The sequence below is a fragment of the Balaenoptera borealis genome, assembly GCF_965194805.1.
Source record: "Balaenoptera borealis genome assembly, chromosome: 9".
NCBI lineage: Eukaryota > Metazoa > Chordata > Mammalia > Artiodactyla > Balaenopteridae > Balaenoptera > Balaenoptera borealis.
In genome coordinates this window covers 57,953,057-57,978,484 of record NC_138873.1, presented here as the reverse complement: position 1 = coordinate 57,978,484, position 25,428 = coordinate 57,953,057, and the positions used below count along the sequence as shown (strand labels likewise).

The 25,428-nt window shown below is 39.1% G+C and overlaps 1 protein-coding gene and 1 long non-coding RNA gene across 9 annotated transcripts in view; one reads left to right on the top strand and one right to left on the bottom strand.

Moving 5' to 3' along the window:
• The window catches only part of ASCC3 (activating signal cointegrator 1 complex subunit 3), a 326,479-nt gene extending 302,001 nt beyond the window's left edge, over positions 1–24,478 (bottom strand). Inside the window, exon 1 of one of the 2 annotated variants that reach the window (XM_082405193.1) lies at positions 24,226–24,478. The gene's annotated coding sequence lies outside the window, so the exon portion shown is untranslated. The remainder of the gene's footprint in view (positions 1–24,225) is intronic. The other variant, XM_082405191.1, reaches the window with a different exon arrangement.
• Positions 24,479–24,575: 97 nt separating this feature from the next.
• Positions 24,576–25,428, top strand: part of LOC309634816 — a 385,422-nt gene continuing 384,569 nt past the window's right edge. For 3 of the 7 annotated variants that reach the window (XR_014248434.1, XR_014248435.1, XR_014248438.1), the window contains exon 1: positions 24,640–24,835. This is a non-coding gene — a long non-coding RNA (uncharacterized lncRNA). Of the gene's footprint in view, positions 24,836–25,428 lie in introns of all 7 variants that reach the window. The other 4 variants (XR_014248436.1, XR_014248439.1, XR_014248437.1 and 1 more) reach the window with 4 other exon arrangements.

The window sequence follows — 25,428 nt, the reverse complement described above, 5'->3', positions numbered from 1 at the left end:
ACCTGCCCATCTCTTCTCCAATTTCATTTTACACTCACTGATTTCATTTCACATTATCCCTTACTTTCAGTCTCACTGGCTTTTTCTCTTCTTAAAGTATCAAGCATGTTTCCACCTACTTGCATTTGCATTACTTGGAATGCTCTTCTGATCCTCATACAGCTGACTCCTTGACACAAAAGTCTTGGCTTAAAAGACACCTCCCGAGATGGGGCCTTTCTTGACCACTCAATCTTAGACAGGGCAGCTACCCAGTTACTGTCTATCACAGTACAAAATTTCAATTATTTTTATAGGCACTAATTAATATTTGACATTCTTTTTTTTTTTTTTTGACATTCTTTTATTTACTTATTTATATATTGTCTTACCCCACAAAGAGTAAGCTTCATGACAAAAAAGACCTTCATTTCACTGATCTCCCCGCTTCATGACAAAAAAGACCTTCATTTCACTGATCTCCCCTAGCAAACAGAACAGTACTAAAATATTTTTGGCACTCAGTAATTATTTGGTTAATAATAAAAGGAAGAAAAATGGAGAAAAGGAGACCATGGTAACAGGGAGACTGAAGAATGAGAAAAGAATCAGAGCAGCTGAGGAAGGGGAGAATTCCCAGGGAAAGAAGGAAGTCAGGTAATCTGATCTAATCTCCTTGTTTATATGCTAACAACTAAACAACTAATCTTTTGGCAAATAGACTAATTATATTTACTATGAGGGGAGTCCTCATCTATGGAATACTCTTAGAGGGTTATCCTGGTTTAAGATAGCTTATTACAACAAAACTACAATGTTTATAAGGCATGGCTCCCTGGAGAATGTCACATAAGCTATGTAAGTCCCCAGGACAGTTCTCAAATAGGGATGATTTTGCCCCCGTTGGGACATTTGGCAATATCTGGTGACACTCTGGGACATCACATCTGGGGGGTTGGGAGGGTACTACTGTTTTCTGGTGGGTAGAGGCCAGTGATGCTGCTAAACATACTAGAAGGCACAGGACAGCCTCCTCACAGCAAAGCATTATCTAGCCCCAAATGTCAATAGTGCAGAGCATATAAAAACCTACTCTAGAGTCTAAAATAGAGATGTTTTATAACCCAAACACTTCTCACAGTGTGAAAAGACCAACAAAACTCAATTAAGAGACCTCACTAATTGTTTGGGCCAAAGAGCATGTGTCCATTGTGAGACTGAAAGAAAGAACAACTAGGGGGACATATAGGATGTCTCAGGCCACTCCCTGTTTCTGCTCTTCTTGATTGCATATACCCTTTGAAGTTATTACAAAGCTTAATACTTGGAAAAATCTCTGGCTCCTATATTAGTGTAATTAGGTATAAAATAACTGTATGAAATGTTTAACAAAATAAGAGAGAATTTAAAAATAATGAAGAATAATAAAATGACTAGCAAATTTGAAAATATAACTTTTAAAAATAAAAATATATACTTGTTAAATTAAAAACAATCAATATATGAGTTAAACAATAGATTAAATACAGTGAAAAGTGGTGATCTGAAAGAGGGATCTGAAGAAATAACCCAGTATGCTGTTACAACTAGACAAAGTATACATTAAGTAGATCAAAGAGAAACAAGTCCAAATATATCGATACTCACAATAAATGTAAATGAATTAATCTTAACACCCAAAAGATTGACAGACTGAATTACTAAACAGTAATCAAGTAAACACTAGAGCTATACCTAAAATAGGACAGAGAAAGGTTGAAAGTTAAGAGATAGAATAAGAACCTCCTGTAAATAATAACCAAAAGTATCTGGTGGCTATATCAATAGTACCAGATCAGACAAAATAGACTCTAAAAACAAAAGGTATTATTAGGGATGGGGGGAAAAAAACACAAAACACTTCTCTACATAATAATGAAAGATACAGCTCACTGAGAAGGTATAAAACTTTTGAATTTGCATGCCCTGATGGAATAGCCTCAAAATAATTAAAACAAATAGACCTCCAAAAGAAAGTAACAAGTCCAACATCAAAGTGAAAGTTCAATAATTGATCAACTATTGATAGGTCAAATCAACAAAAATTCAACAAAAAATAGGGAACTTGAGCCGTGAAATTAGTAAATTTAACCTAACATATATGAAAATATATATTCTTTTCAAGTACACTTGTAACAATTTTAAATGGTCTATGTATGCGAGGCCATAAAGTAAATCTCAACAAATTTCAAAAAATAAGTATCATATAGATCAGGGGTCAACAAACTTTGCAGAAAGAGAGTAAATACTTAGGTTTGGCAGGCCACAGGCAGTCTCTGCTGTATAATCTTTGCTTTTTTTTTTTTCTTTAAAAAAACAAAACAAACAAACAAAAAAACACCATTCTTGGGCTCAGTGTGACCAAATTAGTCTGCTGACCCCTGATATAGCTCATATTTTCTGAGCAAAATACAATTAGATTAGAAATCAGAAACACAAAAGATTAAAAAACATAGATGATTGCATTACAAATCTGTAAGGAAATGGTATGAGAATGGCTGGGGCAAAAAAACGGCTGGATTATCCACACCACACTGAAGAACTTTAATCAGAAAAGTAAAATGATCCAATTTGCAAATAAACTCCCCAGCTAGCTGACTTTAAATTTCAAGTATCCATTGGGAATGAATTTAGGAGAGCATTTCTGGAAACGAGATGATTCAGAGAACCACATCTGGATTTTTCTAACACTAGATAACACACTTTCTGGAGCATTTGGAAGAAGAAATGAAAGCAGCAGTCAGTGGACAGCAAAGAGACTCTCAAAGTTTAGTGTGCATCAAAGTCACCGGAGGGGGCTTCCCTGGTGGCGCAGTGGTTAAGAATCCGCCTGCCAATGCAGGGTACATGGGTTCGAGCCCTGGTCCGGGAAGATCCCACATGCCGCGGAGCAACTAAGTCCGTGCACCACAACTACTGAGCCTGCGCTCTAGACCCCGCGAGCCACTACTGAGCCCGTGTTCCACAACTACTGAAGCCCGCCTGCCTAGAGCCCATGCTTCGTAACAAGTGAAGCCACCGCAATGAGAAGCCTGCACACCGCAATGAAGAGTAGCCCCCACTTGCCGCAACTAGAGAAAGCCCGCACACAGCAACAAAGACCCAACGTTGCCAAAAATAAATAAATAAACAAAATTAAAAAAAAAAAAAAAGTCACCGGAGGGCTTCTCAAATTGCTAAGCCCCATCTCCCTATTCTTCACCTCCAAGTTTCTGATTCAGCAGATCAGATGGCACTGAGATGGGGCACAAAAATTTTGTATTTCCAACAAATTCTGCAGTGATGCAGCAGGTCAAGGACCATACTTTGAGAACCAGTTTTAGAGATAGTATCTTTTATTCTGAAGTCACCATTCAATTTGTCTCAAGTCAATAGTAACCAAGGAGTTTCCACCTATATTAAGAATTTGGTGGCTTGAGTTAGGTTGCACAATCTGCTTCTCAGCAGTCTTTCTCAACAAGGTCTTACTGAAAGTGAACTGAATGACTTTTTTCTCAATTATCCTACAGATGGAACATAGTTAATATCATCCATTGAGAAGTAAAGCATACAATGTATGCCTTAGGGCACTGGAATTTAAATTCTCTACCTAGATTGAGAGAATTCTATTCAAAGACAAGAACGCTATTCATGATGACTGACATTAAGTCAGAAGTCTTTAAAGAAAGGTCTTGACACTAAACTGAACAGTATTCGGCCTCGGAACCTACTTTTTAACCACACACGTTAGTGCTTTCAAAATGTAGAATCAGAACAAGAGACATGGGATATATGGACTATTCTGCCTCAGGCAAGGTCTTAAGCATTAACAAGTATTTGGGACCACTACTTTCATCATTTTGACATATCTCACAATAATTTGAATGTCCTGTCCCTCTCTTTAAAAAGCAGGCAGTAAGATTTCATTGATTTTTACTCTAATTCACAAACCTAACAAACCTTAACAAAACAAGATACCACTCACACTGAAACTCTAAGAAGAGTTCTAACAATGGGGTCTGGTAATGAGTCACACTGTTATACACTGCACTAACAGGAAACTCTAAAGCTTCCTGAGGGCTCATCAAAATAATCAGTATGAATTATACTTGTCAAAAAAAATGAAGTAAAGCACATTACTTGGTTTTCTAATTTGGTTTTATCTATTTTCTTCCTCCAGTTAAATGACCAACACTGTAAACTGTAACAGCTCATTTCCTCATAGTCACCTATAAATCATTTATTCACAAATACTTGAGTATCTCCTATCTAGTAGGAACTGTGCTAGGCACTGAGTATAAATAAGGCTTACAGAACTCTATTCTTCAAAACTCATTGTATTCTGTACCAGTAAAAAGATCACCAACATTTAAGGGTACCTGAAATGTATAAAGGTCAAAATGAGAAAGCCAATTTTAAATCTTTGGTTATTCATTTAATCAGCAAATATCTATAGATCACCTACAATATATTAGATACACTGCAAGGATCTAGAGATTAAAAGAAAAACATTTTTGGTATGACTGCAGTTGCCCTAAATAACAAGTTTACAGTATGGTTGAAAAGAAAGAAAAATAGTTGCAATAATTGTGCAGATACAACTGCAGGAAGACAAGGGAGAAAACACCCAAGAGGGTGAGAAGGAAGGTAGATAAGAAGGAAGGAAATTGAGATTTAAAGGACTTGAATGAGCTGGCCTGGTGGGGAAGCAAAGGTTATTCCAAGGTAGACATATAAAGAAGAAAACTAAAATAACAAATTATTGCTTAAAAAATCCCTATATAATAGTGCATTTGGAGACTCATGAAATAAGACTAAAGATGTAAGCAGAGATCCAACAACATGTCTCAATTTAAGCATTTTTTATCCTCATAAAAAAATTTAACATATCGTACAAAAATGACTCAAATTTAAGTGTAGTGAACAGATGAAAGGTGGGGTCAAATTGAAGACAAGCAAACCAGTTGGAAAGTTTTTTCAAGAAACCAGGTGAGAGACAGAGGATACAACTGAGGCAGGGAAAGGCAGAAAAGGATGGATCTGAGAGATACTTATATTTGGGAGATAGAATAAATTCACGGGGCAGGATGTGAAGATCAAGGGGAAAGGGGCAGGACACCCATATTTCTGGTTCAGGAGAAGCAGAACAGCAGAGTGTATGGGTATAGAGGGCATACTGGAAGACGAAAGATGATTAATTCTGCTTTGGAAAGTTTTGATCATGGGCCATCAAGTGGGATATACAGTTTGGGGTTTCCTATCATAGGTCTGGGCTGGAAGTACAGAATTTAGTGTTATCACTTCAACGTAGTTAAAAGCACGGATGAACATATTCCTTTAAGTCAAATTATTTATATATATAAACCTGTGGACCCTCTCCCTAAGAAAATAGACATATACACATATAAACATTTTGTAATTCATTTCAGAGGCTGCATGAATGCCATGAAACCTATCCATGTACCCCGAAAAACCTCTTGAGAGTAGACAGTACAGGGTCAAGGACAGAGTCCTAAGAGATCAGCAAAGAGCTGTCATATGAAGAAAGTGGTATCACATGAAAAAAGAAAGTTTCAAATGTTATGCTACAGGGTCCAGTGTACTTAGCCATTCTCAAGCCTTAGATGACTTTAGTACACATAGTTTCAAAAAAAATGGTCAGAGAAAGAAAATTTCAGTGGGTGAAAGATAAATGGAGGGCTTCCCTGGTGGCACAGTGGTTAAGAATCCGCCTGCCAACAAAGGGGACACGGGTTCGAGCCCTGGTCCGGGAAGATCCCCCATGCTGCAGGGCAACTAAGCCCGTGAGCCACAACTACTGAGCCTGCACTCTAGAGCCCGCGAGCCACAACTACTGAAGCCCGCGCACCTAGAGCCCGTGCTCCACAACAAGAGAAGCCACCACAATGAGAAGCCCGTGCACCACAAGAAGAGTAGCCCCTGCTCGCCACAACTAGAGAAAGCCACGCGCAGCAACAAAGACCCAACGCAGCCAAAAATAAAAATAAAAATAAATAAATTTATTTAAAGAAAAGATAAACAGAGAGGGAGGAAATGGGGAAATAAAATGGGTACTAGCTACTCTTTCAAGAAACTTGGTTGAAAAGAAAAGGAGAAGAGGCAAGAAATAGCGAAATGCATGCGGTTGAGAGTTTTTAGAAATACAGGAGAGAGTTGAGCACAATTCTATAATCAGAGGAGAGCCAATAGAGAAAGAGAGAGGTTGAATAACCAGAAGAAGACTGATTTAGGGGAGTAGGCTCCCTGAGAATGCAGGAGAGAGAATCATGGTTCTAGAGATAAGCCTTGGATGGAAGGATGAGCATGGAGGGATGGATGAGTCAAAGTGCAGATATGTTTGTAATATGGGAAGCAGAAGGTGAATGGGGGAGAAAAAATATGGTAAAAGAGAGTTCCACCAAAATGACTCCTATTTTCTTTGAGATCTGCCAAGACTATTCAAAAGAAGATGAGATGGAATTTTTAAAGACAGAGGCAAAAGTTTAACCTTACCACCAAAAATGACAGGAAATTGATTAATAAACCATGAAAGGATTTTTCAGGTGGCACATGAATGCTCATCTCATACCGGAAACCATAAATTTAGAATGGCAACAATCTGGCAAAGGAATGAAGGTTGGTATTATAGAGGGTTAAGGCTTTATAACACAGGGACAGTAGGAGGACAGTGGAGCCTAAATAATGCGAATGATTAAGTGCTGGATTTGAGATCCAAAGGAAAGGAAAAAACATTCACCTAGGAGGTCTTAAAGATACAACGTCATAATGTTTATGGTTAAAATTTCTTATATATGAGACACAGTGAATGCTCATCAAGATAAACTGGCCTGCAAAGCAATTGTTACCACAGTAATTTTTATTCCACATTTAGTATGGCCTACTAAATGACAAATGTACACATAAAAAATCCCTCAGAACAAATATAATTGCTAAAAGACTGAAACCCTAAAAGTCAATTTTTTCCTGTTGGCCCGAAGTACCCCCCACTATGGTTATCTGAATGAATCTTTACAGTGTTGATTAGATATATGTACAGATAAAAAGGAACTGTCTCGAAGAAGTTAAAAAAAAAAAAAAAAAGAAGAAGTTAACTGCCCTTTTTAACATTCAAATAGGGAAGATAAAAATTTGACAGTAATACATTTCTCTTTGTGAAATGATATTAACCAATAATGAGTAAGCTAGAATTCTAGTACACATTATTTTGAAGTATCACATAAAAAATTGTAAGATTTATTCTTCATATTCCAAACCTGTGTTTCTCAACTCTAAAAAGGGTCTAACAGATTGATAGCAACTTTAGGAAAATATAATTACAGTATTTTTAATTATAAAAAATTAACAAAAATTCCAGAAGAGACAAACCATATTTCCTAATGAGTATAAAGCCAAGCAATTACTTGTTGATGATCATGGATACCAGGTAATTATTAGGAAGAAAAAAAAAAGTAAAAGGGATATAATGTAGGTAAGGAATAAAAACACTGAAAAGACGGAGTAGCCTATGAATGGAGTAAAAATTAGAATTTAAAATTTCAATACTTAAAATAGAATTATATGCCCACAAACCATATCGTTAAAAAAATTAAGCTAAAATATTTATATTTTAATTCACCAGTTTAAAAAATCGAGTCGTGGGCTTCACTGGTGGCGCAGTGGTTGGGAATCTGCCTGCCAGTGCAGGCGACACGGGTTCGAGCCCTGGTCCGGGAAGATCCCACATGCCACGGGGCAACGAAGCCCGAGCACCACAACTACTGAGCCTGTGCTCTAGAGCCCACGAGCCACAACTACTGAAGCCCACGCACCTACAGCCCGTGCTCCGCAACAAGAGAAGCCTCCACAATGAGAAGCCTGTGCACCGCAACGGAAGAGTGGCCCCCGCTCGCCACAACTAGAGAAAGCCCGCGTGCAGCAACGAAGACCCAACACAGCCAAAAATAAATAAATAAAATAAATTTATTTTTAAAAAGTTTAAAAAATCAAGTTGTGATATAGTTTACACTGTTTAGATCAGAATTCAGAAAACATCAGCCTTAATAGCCTTAATATATGTAAAACATTATATATATAATCCTCTATTATACCATTTCAAAAGGGGGTGGTTTTTTTCATGGTAAATCCTAAAGAAAATTTTAACTTAATTGTATTGAACTTGTATTCCTTACTTTTATTGTACCTTATTGCCACCAATTGGTTAATGTAGTGGAGTCACATTACAGGTGCATTTAATTATTTGAATCAATCAAACACAAGAGGCCAAATATAAGGCATAGACAGACATAAACAGTAATATTAGAGATTCTGCCCACTATTTCATGTACTCAATACATGCTCTAGAGTGAATGGGGTGAGCAACAAGGATATGATGCTCTCTTAATCTGTTTCAATCACTACATGCATATCAAACTGAGAATCTTGCTGCACTGCATGACTCCAATGTTTAAACCTAAGTTCCCTTTTAAAAAAATATACAACATGGCCATTAAACACAAGCCAACTTTTTCATCTGGTGCACTCTCAGAAACTGTGATATGTTCCAAGTTTGGAGGAAAAACGTGGCTGCATACAACATATTGAGAGACAGTATGTTGTGACAACCTGGTGTCCTCCTAAAGAATTTTCAAGGGAAATTTTAACTATTTATAGTTTCCAGCCAACAAGTTCACTTTAGATCCTAACTCATTCTTAAGCAAGAAGCAACTGCTCTTGAATAGTTTCCAATCAAATTAGAAAACACACTCAGAGCATGGAGAACAGAGAAAGCAAGGGAAGGATGATTAAGTATATACATATATACTTTTTATATAAATCAAAATCTATAATGGCTTGTTAAGAATAAAATTTATATAAATGAGATTGTTGTTCTCTAACTTTTCCCTCCAATTACTTACTTATATTAACTCCAGGTTTCCCATCCAAAGGTGGGGGAGAAAACCTAGCCAGGCTCATAACTATAAACCAGAGTCTACAGAAGACCCCCACGGTTATATTAATTTTACTTTTAACAAAGGATAAGAAAAGTTTTCTTTTAAATGTTCTTGGGATAATAAGTGGCTAGAATAACATATCAGCACAGATGAGAACAAGAACAGTCAGAAAGAACACCCCACAAGGAACAAACAAGCACACAATATGGTAGAGAACACATGGAGAAGACCCACAACATACAAGGCAGTACATATTTTCATTCCAGTGAAAAAGGTCTGGGGCCAGATTAGCTGAGAAAGGCAACATTCTCATTCCATCCCAATCTATGGGCCTCTTAAAGACAAACCCAAGGAATTTGTGCCTGTCCGCTAATAAGCCCTGAAAAGATTAATTTGAATTGAAACCTCTCAGGAGGTACCCTCATACACCAAACCAAAACTCAAGTGATGCTCTGGAGCAAGCCTTAGCTGTTTAGAGAAAGAATTATCATGACCTTGTACACTTACTTGTTCCTCTGTACCACAATTATAAGGAACACCACTACATTCCCGAATATGAGCTCTGGTGACCTTTTAGAAATCTCATGCAAGTTTTTATACTCAAACAACTAGGACTATACACTCCAAATCCAAAAAAGCATTTATCAAAGGATATGATGGCTTTGATCTTTACTTACTGCTTTATGCAGAGTAGAGGAAATTCTTTTTTTTTTTAACATCTTTATTGGAGCATAATAGCTTTACAATGGTGTGTTAGTTTCTGCTGTATAACAAAGTGAATCAGCTATATGTATACATATATCCCCATATCCCCTCCCTGTTGCGACTCCCTCCCACACTTCCTATCCCACCCCTCTAGGTGGTCACAAAACACCGAGCTGATCTCCCTGTGCTATGTGGCTGCTTCCCACCAGCTATCTATTTTACATTTGATAGTGTATATATGTCCATGCAACTCTCTCATTTCAACCCAGTTTACCCTTCCCCCTCCCCATGTCCTCAAGTCCATTCTCTGTCTCTGTCTTTATTCCTGTCCTGTCCCTAGGTTCTTCAGAACTACTTTTTTTTTTTGGATTCTATATATATGTATTAGCATACAGTAAATGGTTTTCTCTGTCTGACTTACTTCACTCTGTATGACAGACTCTAGGTTCATCCACCTGACTACAAATAACTCAATTTCATTTCTATTTATGGTTGAGTAATATTCCATTGTATATATGTGCCACATCTTCTTTATCCATTCATCTGTCGATGGACACTTAGGTTGCTTCCATGTCCTGGCTATTGTAAATAGTGCTGCAATGAACATTGTGGTACATGACCCTTCCTGAATTATGGTTTTCTCAGGGTATATGCCCAGTACTGGGATTGCTGGGTCGTATGGTAGCTCTATTTTTAGTTTTTTAAGGAACCTCCATACTGTTCTCCATAGTGGCTGTATCAATTTACATTCCCACCAACTGTGCGAGAGGGTTTCCTTTTCTCCACACTCTCTCCAGCATTTATTGTTTGTAGACTTTCTGATGATGGCCATTCTGACCAGTGTGAGGTGATACCTCATTGTAGTTTTGATTTGCACTTCTCTAATGATTAGTGATGTTGAGTATCCTTTCATGTATTTGATGGCAATCTGTAGATCTTCTTTGGAGAAATGTCTATTTAGTCTTCTGCCCATTTTTGGATTGGTTTTTTTTTTTTTTTGATATTGAGCTGCATGAGCTGCTTGTCTATTTTGGAGATTAATCCTTTGTCAGTTGCTTCATTTACAAATATTTTCTCCCATTCTGAGGGTTCTCTTTTCATCTTGTTTATGGTTTCCTTTGCTGTGCAAAAGCTTTTAAATTTCATTAGGTCTCATTTGTTTATTTTTGTTTTTATTTCCCTCTCTCTAGGAGGTGGGTGAAAAAGGATCTTGCTGTGATTTATATCATGAGTATTCTGCCTATGTTTTCCTCTAAGAGTTTGATAGTGTCTGGCCTTACATTTAGGTCTTTAATCCATTTTGAGTTTATTTTTGTGTATGGTGTTAGGGAGTGTACTAATTTCATTCTTTTACATGTAGCTGTCCAGCTTTCCCAGCACCACTTATTGAAAAGGCTTTCTTTTCTCCATTGTTTATTCTTGACTCCTTTATCAAAGATGAAGTAACCATAGGTGCATGGGTTTATCTCTGGGCTTTCTATCCTGTTCCATTGATCTATATTTCTGTTTTTGTGCCAGTACCATACTGTCTTGATTACCATACCTTTGTAGTATAGTCTGAAGTCAGGGAGCCTGATTCCTCCAGCTCCGTTTTTCTTTCTCAAGGTTGCTTTGGCTATTGGGGGTCTTTTGTATCTCCATACAAATTGTGAAATTTTTTTTTCTACTTCTGTGAAAAATGCCATTGGTAGTTTGATAGGGATTACACTGAATCTGTCAACTGCTTTGGGTAGTACAGTCATTTTCACAATGTTGATTTTTCCAATCCAAGGACATGGTATATCTCTCCATCTGTTTGTATCGTCTTTAATTTCTTTCATCAGTGTCTTATAGTTTTCTGCATACAGGTCTTTTGTCTCCTTAGGTAGGTTTATTCCTAGGTATTTTATTCTTTTTGTTGCAATGGTAAATGGGAGTGTTTCCTTAATTTCTCTTTCAGATTTGTTATCATTAGTATATGGGAATGCAAGAGTTTTCTGTGCATTACTTTTGTATCCTGCTACTTTACCAAATTCATTGATTAGCTCTAGTAGTTTTCTGGTAGCATCTTTAGGATTCTCTATGTATAGTATCATGTGATCTGCAAACAGTGACAGTTTTATTTCTTCTTTTCCGATTTGGATTTATTTCTTTTTCATCTCTGATTGCTGTGGCTAAAACTTCCAAAATGATGTTGAATAACAGTGGTGAGAGTGGGCAACCTTGTCTTGCTCCTGATCTTAGTGAAAATGGTGTCAGTTTTTCACCACTGAGAAGGATGTTGGCTGTGGGTTTGCCATATGCGGCCTTTGTTATGTTGAGGTAAGTTCCCTCTATGACTACTTTCTGGAGGGTTTTTATCATAAATGGGTGTTGAATTTTGTTGAAAGCTTTTCAACAAAAGCTTTGGTTAACTTACTGTGTTTGGGGTCTCCTTTTCACAGACTGTAGGTTCATAGTTCCCATTTTTTTTGGTGTCTGCCCCCAGTGGCTAAGGTTGGTTCAGTGTGTTGTTTAGGCTTCCTGGTGGAGGGGACTGGTGCCTGTGTTCTGGTGGATGAGGCTGGATCTTGCCTTTCTGGTGGGCAGGGCCGTATATGGTGTTGTGTTTTGGGGTGTCTGTGACCGTATTATGATTTTAGGCAACCTCTCTGCTAAAGGGTGGGGTTGTGTTCCTGACTTGCTAGTTGTTTGCAATGGGGTGTCCAGCACTGGAGCTTGCTGGTCATTGAGTGGAGCTGGGTCTTAGTGTTGAGAGGGAGATCTCTAGGAGAGCTCTCGCTGATTGATATTACGAGGGGTCGGGAGATGTCTGGTGGACCAATGTCTTGAACTCAGCTCTCCCACCTCAGAGGCTCAGGGCTGACACCCAGCCGGAGCACCAAGACCCTGTCCGCCACATGGCTCAGAAGAAGAGGGAGAAAAGAAAAAAAAAGAAAGAAAGAAAAAATTAAAAAAAATAAAGTTATTAAAATTAAAAAATATATTATTAAAATAAAATAATAAAGTAATTAATTTAAAAAAAGAAGAGAGCGACCAAACCAATAAACAAATCCACCAATGATAACAAGCACTAAAAACTATACTAAAAAAAAAAAGACAGACAGAACCCTAGGACAAATGGTTAAAGCAAACCTATACAGACCAAATCACACAAAGAAGCATACACACTCACAAAGAGAAAAAGGAAAAAAATATATATATATATATACATATAAAAGGAAGAGAGCAACCAAATCAATAAACAAATCCACCAATGATAATGAGCTCTAAATAGTAAACTAAGATAAACATAAAACTAGAAACAAATTAGACACAGAAAGCAAACCCCAAGTCTACAGTTGCTCTCAAAGTCCACCGCCTCAGTTTTGGGATGATTCACTGTCTATTGAGATATTCCACAGGTGAAGGGTACATCAAGTTGATTGTGGAGATTTAATCCGCTGCTCCTGAGGTTGCACAGATAGATTTCCCTTTTCTCTTCTTTGTTTGCACAGCTCTTGGGGTTCAGCTTTGGATGTGGCCCTATCTCTGCATGTGGGTCGCCCTCTGGCTTCTGTTCTTCACCCAGACAGGCGGGGGTTAAAAAGCAGCTCATGCGGGGGCTCTGGCTCACTCAGGCTAGGAGGAGAGAGGGGTATGGAATGCAGGGTGAGCCTGCGGCAGCAGAGGCCAGCATGACGTTGCATCAGCCTGAGGCGCGCCGTGTGTTCTCCTGGGGAAGTTGTCCCTGGATCACGGGACCCTGGCAGTGGCGGGCTGCACCGGCTCCCGGGAGGGGCGGTGTGGAGAGTGACCTGTGCTTGCACACAGGCTTCTTGGTGGTGGCAGCAGCAGCCTTAGCGTCTCATGCCCGTCTCTGGGGTCCGCGCTGACAGCCACAGCTCACACCTGTCTCTGGAGCTCCTTTAGGCGGTGCTCTGAATCCCCTCTCCTCGCGCACCCTAAAACAATCGTCTCTTGACCCTTATGCAGGTCCAGACTTTTTCCTAGACTCCCTCCCGGCTAGCTGTGGTGCACTAGCCCCCTTCCAGCTGTGTTCACACAGCCAACCCCAGTCCTCTCACTGGGACCCGACCTCCAAAGCCCAAGCCTCAGCTCCCAGCCCCCGCCTGCCCCAGTGGGTGAGCAGACAAGCCTCTCGGGCTGGTGAGTGCTGGTCGGCAGTGATCATCTGTGTAGGAATCTCTCCGCTTTGCCCTCTGCACCCCTTTTGCTGCGCTCTCCTCTGTGGCTCCTAAGCTTCCACCCCCCGCCACTCCCCATCTCCACCAGTGAAGGGGCTTCCTAGTGTGTGGAAACCTTTTCTCCTTCACAGCTCCCTCCCAGATGTGCGGGTCCCGTCCCTATTCTTTTGTCTGTTTCTTCTTTTTTCTTTTGCCCTACCCAGGTACGTGGGGAGTTTCTTGTCTTTTGGGAAGTCTGAGGTCTTCTGCCAGCATTTAGTAGGTGTTCTGTAGGAGTTGTTCCACATGTTGATGTATTTTTGATGTATTTGTGGGGAGGAAGGTGATCTCCACGTCTTACTCCTCCGCCATCTTGAAGGTCGGTGTAGAGGAAATTCTTAAATCACCCTAACACTGACACTGTGTAAAAGAAGTTGGCACATACCTCGTAATAGCAGAATGAAATCTCTACCCCTCTCTCTCAAGTAGAGAAAAACTAGACACTAAAATCAGGACTCAGATGAATTTATGTGGTAAACAAGAAATATAAAAACAGAAAAGTAAATTACTAACTCATTGGACATTATGAATTAGAACAAACACATGCTAAGAATTTTATTGTGCTAATATATTACATGTCATGTATGCTTTATTAATCTTTCTGAAAGAATGTATTGCCATGACCATTATTTAACATTCTGGTCTGAACTGTTTGTTTCAATCTTTATGAATAAAAACGCAATTACTTACAAAAACAGGGTACTTTCTTTCACTTTGTATTAGTCAGAAATGTGCCCTGGCAAATATAGTCCATAAGAATGTTTTCTCTGTGCCTTGTTCTGAGCTGAACTCTCACTTCCCTATCGACTCCATCCTCTGCTATTCACAGTTTCCTAAACTGAAAGATGTCTGAAAGGGTCAGACCCATATCTCTCATTCTTTCTTACATTCTAACTTCTAAGCCATTTTTCTTACCAACATATTATATATACTACAGTTCAGAGAAAAAACAGATTTTGTCAATACCTCCCATCTTTTTTAGAATGTAATTACTGAAAGAAACACCATGCTTCAAAAAGCATCAAAACATGAAGAACATTTTTTAAAAATTCATTTTCTCTGATGTCTTAAATATTTCAGGATGTGTGCCCTTAACAAATTTTTAAATAGTAATATAGTCATTCCTCTAAAGATTGCTGGTTAACCATTTTTACAGTAAAGACATTAGGAAAATCATGATTGTTGTTCATTTTTTTTAGAAATGACATCTGTATAGGTTGAACATTGATTTTTTCAATGTTTTATAAAAATTTCCATGTAAGTATAGACCATAAAATAATTAGGTCACTAAGTACTACATGTTGCTTTCTGATCTTAAAAGTACTTTAAAAAAAATTATCTGTACTGCCTAATGTCAATAAGTTATCAAAGTTAAGTACTCTTTTCACATGAGTGACTTCTAGATAGTTGAAGGAACCTGTAATCCTACTTTAAGTTTTCTCTTCGCCAAGCTAATCAATCCCATTTCTTTCCATCAATCTCCCTCATTAAGCCTTGGTTTATATCCTGTCACACAGAAATATGTAGAAACATGCATGAGAACTATATACGCCAGCTTCAAGGTAATGGATTGAGAGGCAGCAGAGAAGTGACAAAAGAGGGAAAAAAAATTAGCAATACTTTTCAAAAGAGAAGAACTGAAGCAAATAAGGCAAAAATTACTACTTGTTAAATCTGCATGGCAAGTATAGGAGTGTATTACATTATTTTCTGATAATTTTCCATATTCTTGAAATACTCCACAATTAAAAGTTTTAATTAAGTTTTAAATAAACACAGAAGCCTAATAAGAGAGATAAGAGTTGTGAAAGCATCAAACTGAATGTCTGCCAAATCGCAGGTTCTGAAAGCACTACTGAAAATGCTCAGGCTTATGAGAGACTGAACGTTGAACATCTGGGTGCTCTTTTAATATTGCTACCCATAATGTGCTTCAATTCCATTTAACCCAAATCCATTCTGCCATTTTCAATCCAGAGTCCATTCTCCATTCTCCTTAGCGTAAAAGAAAGAAGAGATCAAGTAGTTAATGAAATCTATATTCTCTTTTAACATCCTAGTAACTGCCCCAACAAACACACTGTTGAATGTAGCTTAAAAACTGTCTTTGCTAACCTTAATGTTTCTTCAAGGATACACATCACAGGTCCCACAAACTCTCTTTTCTTTAATTCATTCTTAGTTCGTGTACTCCTTCTCCACGTTCAATTTATATTTTTTAAAAATATTCAGGCACAGCAACATCAGTTTCTTGAGATACCTCTCTCTTCTTGATCATCATAGTTATGTATGAATACACCATCAGGATTACATTTTCCAGAGACCCAGACTCTGAAGATCTACCTTTGTGTTTATACTCTCAGACTAAGAATCATACAAACCTTTTTTCTAAATTACAGTTGCCAGATTAGCAGATAAAAATATAAAGTCAGAGTTAAATTTGAATTTCAATTAATTTTTTAGCATAATATGTCCCATGCAATATTTGGGATATACTTATACTAAAAAAATTACTTGTTGTTACCTGAAATTCGAATTTAACTCTGCATCTTGTATTTTATTTGGCAACCCTACTCTGAACATTCAAAAATCTGTATTCCTTCACTCTTCTGGCAAATATTGTATCTTCTTAAGTCAAGAATAATAGTTAACAAGAGGTCTCAAAATTTTTGAAATAGGTACCAACTCTTTAAAAGTTCAAATGAGAAAAATGAACAAAAAGTAAAAGATTAGACAAGTCTGTAGTGGTGACACACTTTAATAGATCATTTGTGAGGGCAGCTGCAAAGACCTGAGAAACACCAGGTTCACCAGGGTGAAAAAGTAAACTTCAAGATGTAATCTAACCAAAGAAGACTGAAACCTAAAAATTCCCACAACGATCGGGAAGAGGAGGTGTTAACTGAAGTGTTCTTTATTCCACTTTTTATTCAGCATTGATTAAAAAAAAATTATACTGCATCTGGTGAAAATACTTCTACCCATCCATTAATTCATTCATTTAAGAAAAACATTCAGTGGGGACACAGTGATAAAGTTGCTGAAGTGAAAGTCCCCTCTCTCCTTGTTAGTAATATTTTCTTCTCTATTGGATGATTTCCAAAACCCCAAAATATGCTGTAGCTGCTCCCATATTTAAAAACTCCACAGCCCTTTTCAATTAACACCCCACTTTTTTGATCGCTATCTACAGCAGACACTCCAGTCCTATCAGGCTTTTACCTCTACTATTCCACCAAAAGAGCTATAAAGGTCACAAATAAGCTCAACATTGCCAAATTCAATGTTACTTCTCAGTCCTTGTTTGATCCTTGTCAGGAGATTTTGACCCAGTCCTTCTGGATAGTTGCTTCACTTGGCATCTAGGACACCAATATGTCTTGTTTTTTCTCCTACATTATCTCTTGGCTCTTTCCACTCTTGTTGGTTCCTCCTCATCCTCCTATCCTTTAACACTGCTATGCCCCTAAGCTCAGAGTTCAGACCTTTTCTTTAGCTACAGTCATTCCCCAGGTGATCCCATTCAGTCTCAAGGCTTTAAGTATCATTTATATTCTAACACCAAATTCTTATCTCTATCCTGCACATCTCACCTATACTCCAGATTTGTCTATCCATGCCTCTTCCACATCTCCACTTAGATGTCTAATGGCTAGCTCAAACTTAAAAATGTCAAAATTGATCTCCCATGCAAACCTCCTCTTGTGGTCTACCTCACTTTAATAAATCACAACTCCACTCTGCCTGCTGCTCAGGCCAAAAAACTTGGAGTTATGCTTTACTCCATCCACTTTATCAGTAAAGTCTCCCAACTCTACCTTCAAAATATATCCAGAATCTGACCACTTCTCATCATTACCATCTCTTCCCCAGTTTACTGCAATGGCCTGTCTAGTCTCCCTGTTTTCACCCTTACTCCCTAACAATCTAATTTCCACATATAAATAAGAATGATTCTTTTCTAAAACAAGTAACATTGTGGTTCTCCTCTGCTCAAAACCCCCCAAAGGTTTCCCATATCTCTAAGTAAACGTCAAAACTCCCAAGGCATCTGGCTTTCTCCTACTTTTTGATTAGATCCCCTGTAACTCTCCTCCTTGCTCATTTTGGGGCATCCACACTGGCCTTGGTGCAGTGATATAACCATACCAAGCAGATCCCTCTGGATGAGCACTCTTCCCTCAGATGCCACAAAGGTAGGTCCCTCATTTCCTTCAGGTTGCTGCTCAAACATCTCTTTACCAGAGAGCCTTCCCGGACCACCCTATCTAAAACAGCACCCTTTCCTTCATCCTTCTCGTGCACACAACCCACTTTACTTCAAGGCACGTATCACTGTGCTTGTTGTCAGCTTCATCAAATACAGTAAGATCCCCACAAGGGTGGGGACTTTGCTTTGTTCACTGCAGTATCCGAAGCACCTAAACAGTGCCTGGGGCCTTGTGCAGCCTCGGTAAATATTTGTATAATGGCTGGATGGATGGACTGACAGGAAGAATAAAGGGAGGCCAAAGCTGCCACAAAAAAAGAGGCAGAATTTACAGGTCTGGATTCCTATAAATTTATTTTTTGAAGCTTATATCATCTTTATTTCAAGACCTCAAAAATACAGTTTCACAGAAATTAGCTTAATTATTTGATTAATTTATTTCAGTCCCTAAGAAAAGAGGTCTTACAAACAAGGAAGTTTACTCAAACACAAAAGAAATCAAAAGCTAATGTGAATCATTCAACTCATGATGCCATTCTTTTCAAAGAACTTATATATGCAGAAATTTAATTCTAATTTTTGGGGTAAGTTTTTTTCAAAATCTCAAGCCAATAAAGTAGAAAAGCAAAAGCAAGGGTAAAAGGATAGTCAACAGTTGCTAGAAACTCTAGGGTAGGAGTGGGCTCAGCAGGAAAATCTTGGTAGAAGAATGCAGGAACAACTTTCACTCAATTGATATTTCTTAACTAGTATTTCCACTACATGCTGGACACCAGGCTGGGGGAACCACAGTGAGCAAAATCAATCTGCTACCTGCCCTTGCGAAGCTCACAGCCTGGGGGGAAGACAACCCAATTAAATAAGCTATCTCAATACAAACTAAGACTGCTATCTATAAAAGGGGGCAGTAATGAATGTTATCGGAACACAAAGCAGGTGCATCTAGCCTAGCAAGAAAGGAGGTTGGGAAGGAAAAGCAGCTTTCTTACTTGAGACTTCAAGGATGAAGAGTTAGGTAAAAAGGGCAACATTCCAGATGAGGGGTGAGAACATTTCACACTCAAGGAACTGAAAAGATAACCAGAGCATAGTGGTCAAAGAGTATGTAATGTGGCAAGAGATGGAGCTGGAGATAGGTAGGAACAAGGTCATGAAGGGCCTCATAAGTTATGTTGTTTAGAAATTGTTCTAATAGTAAAAGAAATCTTCAGAAGAGTTTTTGACTTGAGCTGTGTTTAATAGACATTATTATGACTGCAGTGAAGGAAATGGACCACAGGAAGGCAAGACCTGAAGCAGAAAGATACTAGGAGGTTGCTGCAGTAATCCAGATGAAGAGATGAAGATGAGGAGATGATGGGTTCCTGAAACGAAGTAGTGGTAGTGATTTAGAGAAAAGTGGAGGAATCAGGTAATTCAATTAAATTTATTTGGCTTACTCTGATTATTTCTATCTGTGGTGGGGAAGGAGGCGAGGACCTCAGCTGACCTCCACATTTATAGATCAGGTTGATGACAGAATTCACTGAATTAGGGCTCAGAGTTTTTCTTGGGTGGGGGGGCAGTTAGGAATATCATGAGTTCAATCTCAGATGAGTTGAGTCTGAGATGTCTGTATGACATTCAAGTAGAAATGGTCAGTAGGGACTGAATATTCAGGCGTGAAGTTCAGGAGAGAGGTCTGGATACAAACATGAGAATCATAAGGAGTATCATGAGAATAGATAAAAATCACCCAAGGATTTGTGTGAAGACTAAGAAGACAAGACAGCAGAAGCTGGAGAAACACAAGACTTTACAGAATAAATGGGTAGAAAGGTCTATAAAGGAGATTCTGAACAACAGGAGGCCAAATAAGGCCAGGGTGGTGTCTCTGAAACCAAGGAAAGGATAAGTTTTAAGGAAGAGGTATGGTCAACCATGTCAAACGCTGTCAAGACATGTGGTAAAGTGTCCAATGGATATAGAATTTTAGCTATGTTCTTCCAGCGTTCTGTTTCTAATAAATACAAACAGAGGAGTTTTCAAAACTTGGTGTTAAGCCAAGCCACCCTTCAAACTCTCTAAAACACACTCATTTTTTTCCAAGCTGATGGCCAAAATCAGTGACTTAGGATACAAGCTTTTTCACTTTTTTAATCAGTGACAAAGCCTCTACTTTGCTAACTTCAGGTTGGCTAAAGGGGCATTCAATGGCCATACATTAGTATCTTTCCTTGCCTTAAGGAATTTCATTGAACAGTCTCCCAAAGCCAACATCTTGACTATAATCTCCAAGAGTGCAAAAGTGATGTATGTCTTCTTTTCCCTGGTACCCTGTATGGTTCTTGGTCTGTGCCAAGGAACTCAATAAATATTTGTTCAATGATGTGTACTCAGAGTATTACTGTGAAGCTTTCCAAAATTGATTTTTAGGGTATTCCTTACCACACCAATCTCCAGAGTAAAAGCATTGCTAATATTTTTGCAAAGCTTCCTTCACTCCTTAAAGAATGCTCAAAAAGAACGTTTAGTGAGCCTCCCTGGTGTTAGAGGTACTACTTAAAGCAGGTCTCATTTTAGAAAATATATGTGCACTGGGAAAAGATGCACTGAAATTATTTTTGCAGATTGTGTACTGTCATTAATTTATTCTTATAAATCATTTATGTAGACTTTTATAATTAAGTTTCTTAAATCAAGATTAAGACATATATCTATCAATATTTATAAATAAGAGTAGAATTTATCATTTTTACGTTGTTCTATTTGATTGGCTTGTTGGACATTTTATTCACTTTCAAGAATTTTTCTACAAGGACAAGTTGTCTCATCGGTAAGCAAGGATTTCCTCACTTGGAATGGAATATAAGTTTTCCTTTATCAAATTCATATGCCATGTTTCTTAGCTACACACAACTGAGTAACTTGCTAGTTACTGACTTCGTTTGAAAATGATCTAGCAAGCCTTTGAAAATGCTGGAAAACATTAGCAACTGCCTCCCTGACTACTCCATAATCCTGAGATAAACTACCTTCCTTCTTTTGAAGTTCTGGTGTAATAGAATAGATATTATCCAAAATTAAGAGCCTCTTGAATTCATATGCTTTAATGTAGAAGTTCTTCAACAATATGAATTGGTGGCACTGGAATCACTGGGGAGTTGCTTGAAAATAGACATTTCTAGACACCCCCCCCCCAAGATTATGATTCAGCAGTTTGACAATCTTTGGTTTAGTCATTAAATAACTAGGTATGAACTTTCTTTTCTTCAACTATAAATATTTCTTGCCAATTATCTTATTAAAACATATCCTGAGAATGCTTACTGTTACCGGTAAATGTCTTACATATTATATCTTTAAATCAGGTACCTCTCAAAATTGCACCCTAATTTTCCATGTCAGTTCAAACCTTTGATAATGAATGCAATTCCCAAGAATTCTCTTTAAAGAGGGAATCACAGAAGTGGAGGAAAACTAGCGAAAAACTCCAAAACCAGGAAGATAAAATGGGAATCTATCTTAATTTACAAAGGTCTCCAAGAGTTATTCTATTCAAATAACAATGAGGAGAGACAGACTGTAGTAGGAAGAAGTAGAATAAAAATAAAAAGACATTAGTTCAGATGCCAATTTTTGTTTGATGGTAGAAAATCAGCTAACTTCTCAGGATATCAATTTTCAGATCAATAAAATGAAGAGGAATTACAAAATGATTTTTTATGCCGCTTTCAGACTGAATGATCTGATTAAAATCAGAATACTCAAACATGAGTTGAATTGCATTAACTCTGAATCACAGAGACAGTTTCAGAAATAAATTAGGACAACCTATAAGACATTATCACAGGGACTTCCCTGGTGGCGCAGTGGTTGAGAATCTGCCTGCCAATGCAGGGGACACGGGTTCGAGCCCTGGTCTGGGAAGATCCCACATGCCGCGGAGCAACTAGGCCCGTGAGCCACAACTACTGAGCCTGCGCGTCTGGAGCCTGTGCTCCGCAACAAGTGAGGCCGCGATAGTGAGAGGCCCGCGCACCGCGATGAAGAGTGGCCCCCGCTTGCCACAACTGGAGAAAGCCCTCGCACAGAAACGAAGACCCAACACAGCCAAAAATAAATAAATAAAATATAAAAAAAAAAAAAAAGAAAATCATTAAAATATAAACACATGGTGTTAAAAAAAAAAAAGACTATCACAGCCAATGCAGAGCTGGAAAATGAACAAACAATAGACAAACTCACTCAAACATACTTGCTCATCTACATGCAAAATACTCAAATGAGATGGTACATATTGATTTAATGAACATCTATATGGGTCTGTCAACTATGTGCTAAGTATACCAGGCAAAAGAAATGAGAAATAAGATCCAGTCCCTACTTTAAGTAACTTTAGAGTATAACACATAATGCCTCCCTTTGGATGATTACTAAACACATATTAGATATCTTACTCTCTCCTCCTTGGTAATTATGCACTTTTTCTTTCCATAAATGTCTTTGCTGTAATTTCAGTTTCAGGTAGATATCTGCTCAAAGTTGAAAACTGTGCCACGTTACATCAAGATTATTCTGTACTAAAAGGGCTCATGTTAACTACCTCCCCATGGAAGGTACTATGGGGCAATAAATTTACTTCATTCAACAAGTACTATACATTTTCCTGATGAATATGCTTTGTGTATAGAATGCTTATGAATTACAAGTTATTAACACATAGCTCACTCAGACCAATGTAAAAACTGGAAAAATAAAGTATTATTTTTCAGGTAGAAACTGATTTCCAATTGTGAATTTTACAACTAAGCCAAGTTTGCAAAAAGAAAACTTACTCCTCTTAACTGGCAAAACACTAGCATGCATACCATCTTTTTGATCAAAGGCAAAATCAAGTCATGCTGTGCAAGTAAAACAATCTGCTCCTCTTTCAATGCCACTTACATATAAACACTGACAATAACTTATTCTTGCAAAAAGCCTTGCTTAGGTCAACTAGAGATCCATGACACGAGGAGGAGCCCTAGTCCAGATTCTCTACTAAAAGGGCGCTGGACTACAGAAAGTTCCATAAGTACCGACATCCTATGTCTCTTGATTTCCTAGGCCTAGCATAGTGCCTGGTACATATGAAGACATAAATAAGTGAATGACGAATGAACAAAAACTAAAACTATTCAGCAGGGATCACAACCTAAGCCATGAAAAATTAATTCACTTAAATAATATTATTTAGCTTACACTTAACTGGTATCTCTAAGAAGCATTTTTCTTAGGCAAGAATATTATTATAATTATCATTAAAAATGAAAGATACATGAAGAGAAGCACAATCCAGAGTGGAATCAAAAGCTGAATTCTCAACTTCTGAGAACACTCTGAAAATCAGAAAAGTGATTTCAATCTATGAAACATGAAATCTGGTGATGGTGACCGCTCTTCAATCTAATCTGACTTCGGGAAAGAAAGACAGAAAATATGATTACCAGTTTGAACTACACATGTGATACCATTCATATAAAATTTTTAGCTACCGCTAAAATGTTTCTTTTAAACTAAATAGCAAAATACACGAACACACTGCAGTCAATGAATGAGTTAATGTGTGATAAGAAGCCTATTTAAAAGAACTGCCCACGTACCCACAACACCTCAGCACGCTCGCACATACAACACTTATTTCGAAGTAACATTCTAGACTCCTCGATTGCTAAATTCACCATGGTCCACTCCCCACCCACTTTATTTACTTTTCAGTGTGGAGGTAAAAAAATACAAGGAAGCTGATTTCTCTCCCAAGTCCACGTGAAGAAAACGAAAAAGTTACTACATTTTTGTAACGGGAAAACAAACAAAAAACCTAATGAAAACAAATTACCCACGCACAGGAAAAATAAAACAAAAATTACCCACGTTAATTGGGTTGTAGCCTAACACCTTGGCCACATGTGACTCTTGTTTCATTTTTTGATTCCCACCCCCACCCTACAAATTCCAAGAGCAGGACGAGACTATCCGAGACCACAGACAAGTCTCCGGCCCCGAGAGGGATGACAGGTCCGGGCTTGCCTCCGGGGCCGAACGGGAATCGTCCAAGGGGCACCCTGGCCCCGCCTCCTACCGGCTTCTCAGGGCCGCAGCGCCCCTTCTCCTCCTCCCACTTCCTTCTCCTCACCTCTCGGCCCCGGTTCATGCGCTTCCCATCACTCCGCCAGCTCCTGCCTCCGCGCCTCCCTCCGTTTCGGTTTGATCTTTACTTCCCACGCCGGGTGAGGGGCGGAGGGCAGTGCAGAGGATGCCAGGGGCAGCTGCCCCGCCGCGTCCTCGTCCGCACCCCACGCCGGGCTTGCCGGGTCCCGCCCAGCCACGGGGCAGGGTACGCGAAGACAACCCGACAGCCGGACAGACCCACAGACCCGGAGAGGAGGGAGGGGGCGGAGCAAGCGCGGGCCTACACGTCACCCGCCCGCAGCGGCGCCAACGTCTGCACGTCGGCTCCCCCAGCCCCACCCCCCCGCGTGCGCGCGCCGCCGCCCCGCCTGCCGCCCGCCCAGCGCTGAGTGGGACCGGGCCTGCGGCGAGGTTGCGTCCCCGGGCGGGCGTGGGCGCGGGCGCGCGCGTTCCCGGGACTCAGGGTCTGTGGGGTGCCCTCGCGAGGTCGGGCCTGCCACCTCCAGGTCGCTACCTGAGCATCTTTCCCTGCAGTTCCTTGAGTCGGCTCCATCTTCTCCCCGCCCGCCCTTCTCTGTAAGGTGAAGACCTGGAGGAGGTAATTCCTATTACAGGTAAAGGAGAGAGGAGCCCTGAGTATGACTGAAGAACCAAGTAATTGCCATTGTCATCGCCAGCCAGAAATCCTGGCTTCTGGTCACTTTATATACGGTTCCTTCCTCTCAAGTCCCGCCTTCCTTAAGCTTTCTGGATTCTCAGTTTAGTTCTCTTAAAGTTACCTCTTCTAGTCGGTCCTTTTGTCGGACGAACCCCACCAAAAACAAAATGCCTGAAGATTCCCTGGCTCAATTGAATCAGGAAGATGACATTAAGGAAAATTAACCTCAAGAATGTGCTGTATGTGTGTACAGTTCTAGGCTAAAAGCCGGGCATGCAAAGGCGGTATGAGTTAATAATGTGTTGTGGCTCCTTTTTTCGCTTCCATACCCCTCTCGTAAGGAATGTGTCTTGACACCTCATAGAACCGTGTTTTATAGAGAGGCAGCCAATAGTGATCCAATTATACACTTCTCTGCCCAAACTACTTCTGTAGTTCTGCGTTCAGTTCTAGATCAAGCACTTTAAGAAGACCTCAAAGAAGTTGGAATTATTTCAGAGAAGAGCAAAATGATGAAGAGTGCTCAAAAGCATGACGAATGAAGAAGTA